The sequence below is a fragment of the Gavialis gangeticus genome, unplaced genomic scaffold (genome assembly GCF_001723915.1).
Source record: "Gavialis gangeticus isolate Ggan-Ray unplaced genomic scaffold, GavGan_comp1, whole genome shotgun sequence".
In the NCBI taxonomy this organism is placed as follows: Eukaryota; Metazoa; Chordata; order Crocodylia; family Gavialidae; genus Gavialis; species Gavialis gangeticus.
Window position 1 is genome coordinate 37736957 of NW_017729031.1, and position 6155 is coordinate 37743111.

Sequence of the window (6155 nt, forward strand, 5' to 3'; positions counted from 1 at the left end):
GCTCACATGTAAATGTATCCCTGAGACGTAAAATCAGGCTTTAGTATGCTTGATGTTCCTACCTATTCTAAGATCATCCTATAAAAGGTGACTATTTCCTTACAAGCTTATCATTGACATGTGTATAAGTGAGAGAGCCAAAGCTCATTGAAGCTGGTGGAAGAGTTCCCTTTGACTTCAACAAGCTTTGATCGCAGTGCTGTATGGGGTTTTATACTTATTCATCCAACGTTTTTGTAAACCTTTGTTTTCAGTTTTTTGATGGTACATCCACCCTGCAGACTATAGTATAGCACACTGATACCTGAACAAAGCTGGGTACTAGGAGCAGTTTAGCTGCAATTGCATAGAGCTCAGAGCAAAACCTACTAGAGAAGACAGGTAAATCAACCGGTATTGAATACAATAACCTAGGAGGCAATAACAAGACAAAAACAATCATATAAGCTTGATCAAACATCTGGAAAGAAATCCCAAATGAAACTAGAACAGAAATGGGAGGGCAAAGGAAGTTTATGAATCAGAATTGTTGAGTTTAATAAGTTTCTGCTGGGTTTGTCTTCCCTGCTTCTTTACAGTCAGGGTCAGGTTTTAAAAAAAGATTGTGTGAGGAGAACCATGAAAAAATAGTGCAAAACAGAAGTACTGTATTAAGTCCAAGATGGAGAAAAATGAAATTTGTCCAAGTTAAATTTGCAAGTTTGAGAGTCCCAAGAATGATTCCTTATATACAGGTTTGGAATAAGTGATATGATCATTCTTTACCATGAAGTTACCATTACTCTTATACATTACTTATCCATTATTTTATTATACATGCTTTGCCGAAGTTACCATTATAACTGAACAACTGTCTAGCTCATCTTTTTATTATTATTATTATTTATCACATTTTCTAAGGGGAAAAATGTGTTATGTGAACTTAACGTTTATGATTTCCACTCATTATCAAGAAGGGGTTTTGAGCTGTCAAGAACACTCTAGCAAGCTAGAAACAAGGGCATAATAAGAATCCACTTTTATTAAGTGGCTGTCCCTTGAATAGCTGAACCAGCACTTAGCTCAGTCATTCACAGCTCAGACTGTAAGCGGTTGGTGTTTCTTTCCAAGGCCATCTTGGTGATGTTCTGGGACTGATCATTATATGGGGCTTTGCGCAACAACACGCCATGAGGCTGCACTACACAGAACAACGAGAAAATAAGATTCAGACTGAGAAATTGTTTTGATCATGGAAGAGAAACTTTTTTTTTTCCCCAACCTAATTTCATTGCAGCAACCAGGGTAAATGTACACATTTCCAAGGTTAAAGCATGCATTGCTTTTTATCTGCTGGAAAATTGGAGCACAAGCCCTGCTCTGAACCCTTCTAAATTAATGTTGCCTGCTTAAGAGCTAAAAGGGCCCTGAGTTTTGCAAAGAGTTTCTGAACACTGGAAATGTCCTGTCTCTTAAAGATTGCTTTTGTACTTCCCTGTTAGAACCCTGACCCCTGATACATAATGAGCATTTGAATCTGAAACCCACCAGGGTCTGAACTGTGAATCGAACTTCTTGCACATTATGTTGGAAAGAACACACAGCCCAAGATGCATTTCTTTGCCTTAGCATGAAATTAAATGGGAGCTTCAAAGTAGAAAGTTGTTCTTGTTCCCTTCAGTTAAACCAGATTCCTGACTTCAGCTCAGGCTTAGCAACCAGCCAAGACTACTATTGTTTCCTTTCAGAAACCAAGCAGGGCTTTTGTTTTGGGTTTTCTTTTTTTCCTTCTTAGCCTCAGGTCTTCACAGTCAAGTAACCTAATGATTTATCAGAGCAGAGAAACCGAAAGTGAGAGGAAAGGGACATGAAGGAGAATGAGAGCCAAGTGATTGGCAGAAAAAGAATGCTTGCTTTCAGACATGGTGATTTTAAATAATATCCAGCCAGACATCCAAAATAATTGCAACCTCTGGTCTTCTTCTTGACAGTATGCCAAGTTTGTTTCCCTGCTGCTACCCTAGCCAGGTGAAGAAGTTCGTAATTATGAGTGTCCTGCATTCAGGAGAGCTATTATTTTTCTAACTTTAGCGAGTCACTCTAGAAAGAGGCTTCAACTATATTCCAGGCTTTCCACCCCACCTCTACTGCAGCTATACCATGACAACAGGCAGTCGTAGGTTGTTTTCCATCACATTTTCTGAATACAGAAGTAACTTCATGGTAATTATAGGAGAATAAGAGAAGAAGATCTCTGCTGGAATGGCAGATTTGCAAGCCAGTGTCATCTAGTGATGATAATGACCCAAACTGGTTACCTCAAACCCAGACAATGGATTTATTAAGATGTTAAAAACATGTGGTCAAATTCAACCAATTGGATGGTTGGACAGATGGATGGATGGATGGAGGGACAGATACTATTATTATTATTAAGAATAATAATGATGATGATAATAATAATGTTTTGATTCCATATTAATAATAATGATGATGATGATAAAGGTAAGGATAATTAATCCCTGAAAGAATTTACACTGGAATAGGGTGAATATCCTACCACTTGAAGCCTTTGAAATCCAAACAGGATCACTTTCTTTACAATATGTCTTAACTGACCTAGAAGTCACAAACTTGATGCAGAAACTGGCAGGCAAAATTCATAAGTTGGGGTACAGGGAAAGAAAAAAAAACATGTTTGAAATTCAGGGTTGTATTCATTTCAGGTTGTTTCTAAATGCCTTCTTGCTATAATGAATCCATCATGTCCCCACCTGAAAATAAATCTGCTGGTTCTCTTTCACTTTAGGGTGCCATCCAAAATCATGTCCTATTGTATCTCAGAGCCAGTTCAATTTATTCGAATGCATTCTAGTTATCTCAGCAAAGATATCAATGTAGATGCAGGGATATTTTTTGTAAGAAGCTGTGATTATCACTGCTGGAGTCTATTTACCTCAGTTTCTCTCTGACTAAAATGTCGTTTAAAGCACAACTACAGTCTCCAGGTTAAAACCACTCAAACAAATGAAGCATTGGTGTCTACATTGCAGAATTTGTTCTCCCCACACTGCTTTGAATTAGGGATGCCTTACTACTCCCATTTTATGGAGGAGAAAAGTAGGCTAAGGTTATATATAAGAAGCTTACAGTAGACTAGCAATAAAACCTAGGACATTAGCCAGTGTCGTTGCTCTAAGGCCACCATTATTTTTCTTTCCACAATCTTATTATTTTTATGCAAAAGCCATGTTCTCTGCTGCCAATGCTATCTTATGCAGCGTTCCTCACAATAGGGCCAGACTTGTGTGACGGTGAGCACTATCAGTGCCTGTTGACAGTACTGAGAACTCAAGTTTCTTCTGAATCCTCTACCCCATTGTATCAGAACCTATCTCGTTTCTTGTATTTCCTTTCAAATTTCAGCTCTGAATATAACCATTGCATCCAGGTGGTGCCTATTAAATCTGACCTCTACTTTTTTTTTCAAATTCCATATTGGTGTATTTGGAAAAGCATTTTTGGTTATTGCTGGTAAGAAAGAAGCTAACTGAGATGCACTCCATTGGATTATTGAACATGGTCCCAGCACTGAGCTCAAAACTTTCTCCAATGGAAACCCATTTTACAGGTTTTTTCCCCTGTGCTGTTCGTGACATCTGCTGATGATAACACTGTTTTCCCTAGCTATACCATATTTATGAAAAACTGCACTGCTTATTGATATATCTTAAAATAAAAATAAATAAATAAATAAAAATATATCTTAGGAAGCTTTCAGGTTGAAAAACCTTTTGTCAGACTGAGGAAGTACGTGCAGTTGGTGTGTCTCCTGGTCCTGGATGGAAAGAATAGTAAAGAAGCCAAAGGCTGGCCTGGCCCACAATGCAGGCAAGAAAGCCAGTCAGTGAAAATGGAAATGGAAGTGTCAGGGGGTGAGGAACAGACTGGGGTGGGCGGAGGTAAAGGGGGATGTAGCAGAGCTTTTACCTGTTGTCTTGCCTGCATTACGTGCCAGACTAGCCTCTGGCTTGCTTACTATTCCTTCCATCGAGGACCAGGAGACATGCCAACTGCAGGTACTTCCTCAGTCTGACAAAGGGTTTTTCAACCCAAAAGCTTCCTAAGAGATATTTTTCTAACTATTTCAGTTTTTTTCATAGTAAACATATCAACATAAAAACACAAGATAAGCCATCACACACCACGAGTAACATATATCCAACACAACATCTTTATTTCTTGCTGTCAGTTCCTTTATAAAAAGGAAGACTGTGCCAGTTCTGTTTGGGTACCTTTGATGCTGCTGGTGCTACTGGTGTCGAGCCAGCTAAGTTATTTTGACCTGCCATCGTTTACAGTGGTGGACCGGTATGAGGCTGTAGGGGAGGAGGAGGCCTCACGGGGGCACACTGCTGTGTTGTGCAGAGGTCCCAGCACCAGGAAGGGTGCACGTGAACACACACACAGTCCCCCCAGCACCCATGTCATGTGTTTTGCCTGCCTGAGGCCAGAGGTGCTGGGCCCTAGAACCCAGACTCCCCCTGCACCCATCTCCTTGGCAGCTGGCAGGCTTTGTGGCTGAAGCAGGCCCTAGCAGCCCTGCAGTTTTCACCCCCCTGTACCTTAACACACACAGTGTCACCTATGTCATGAGTTTTGCTTATCAGCAGTTTGAGGTGTATTTTCCCAGAAACCTCTGCCCCATCTCCTTGAAGCTTGGCAGGCATTGCGGCCTCATCAAGAGCTACCATCCCTGCAGTTTTCACTCCACTGTGGCTTAACACACACACACACGTGACACAAAATTTGCTTGCAAGAATTTGGGGTGCAGTTACCCAGAATCCCCTGTAGATATCTCCTTGAAATTTGGCAGACTTTGTGACCTCAGAAAGAGCTACCATCCCTGCAATTTTCACCCCACTAGGCTTACACACGTAACATGAGTTTTACCTTCAGGAATTTGAGGTGCAGTTTCCCAGAAAACCCTGCACCTATCACCTTGAAATGTGGCAGGCTTCATATGCCTCAGCAGAGGCTACCACCCTACAAGTTTCATCAAAATCAGCCAATAACCAAAAAAATTACAGATATTTCATTGATTTCCCATTATACTCTAAGGCTGAATCTCTGAAGCTCTCTGAATTGGCTCCAAAACTTTTCTGAATTGATTCAGCCGAATCGAATCAGAAAAGCGATCCAAATCTATGAATTGGCTGAATCCAAATTGAATAGTTGCCTATTTGCACAGGCCTACTTATTGGACATATTCAAATCCCACCAAAGTTTTCATTAATATACAAGTAGAAAACATGCCCATAGGGGACTATGTGAAAAGTAATTATACCTAATGGCACCACTGCTCCACCATCTGTTAGAAATAAAGTGAGTAGTATTACCTTGAGATTACCATTTTATGATGGTTCAGGCTGTTGATATACCACAGAATGAGATTTCTGTGAGTAGCCTTTTATTAGGATGCAGAAAGAAGAAAAATAATCCCGTAATGTTACCATCAAACTAGCTCTTTGTGATTTATAGGTAAGTCAAAGCTACACTCTACTTTAAATACTCTGCTGCAATACCAATAGAGCAGGGATGCTGGGACCCTAGGCCATATGGACTGTAGGACTCGTGAGCTTGATCAGGTCTGGGGAATGGAGGTGGCTGCCATGTCCACCATGGTGCTGGCATTGGAAGGTCCTGGCTGCTACCTCTGTTTTTTAAAATTTATTTAAGGGGGGTTTTAAACTCCATCCCAGGATGTACAGGGTACCTGACAGACAGGTGGTAAAATCCTGGCTTCATTAAAATCCATTAAAGGTGCATGTCCACCCTGCTTCCTTCCATTAAAATCAACACTAACTCACCATGATCTCTGTGGGATCATAGTTTTATTCTGAAGTCTGTGCTCCAGAAAGTTTGCAATATAATGGTCTTCTACAACTTGCCCTTCAGTTAACTGGGGCTGCAGGTGCTAAACATTTCTGAGAATTAGATGTCAAGTTTTAGAAAAGTATAATGAGTGTCAAGTATTGTACCAAAGCCATTTGAAGAACTCAGATGAACTGTTATGGGGCTGAAAGGCACCTAGAGAAATCCAACGTTTATTTTTATGAATGTGAATATGCAAAAAATACAAGCATATATGCAAAAAAAAAAAAAAAAAAAAAAGG

At 40.2% G+C, this 6155-nt stretch overlaps 1 protein-coding gene across 1 annotated transcript in view; it reads left to right on the forward strand.

The window, feature by feature from the left end:
• The window catches only part of CNTNAP5 (contactin associated protein like 5), a 573569-nt gene that overhangs the window by 475587 nt on the left and 91827 nt on the right, over nt 1-6155 (forward strand). The gene's annotated exons all lie outside the window — the stretch shown is intronic.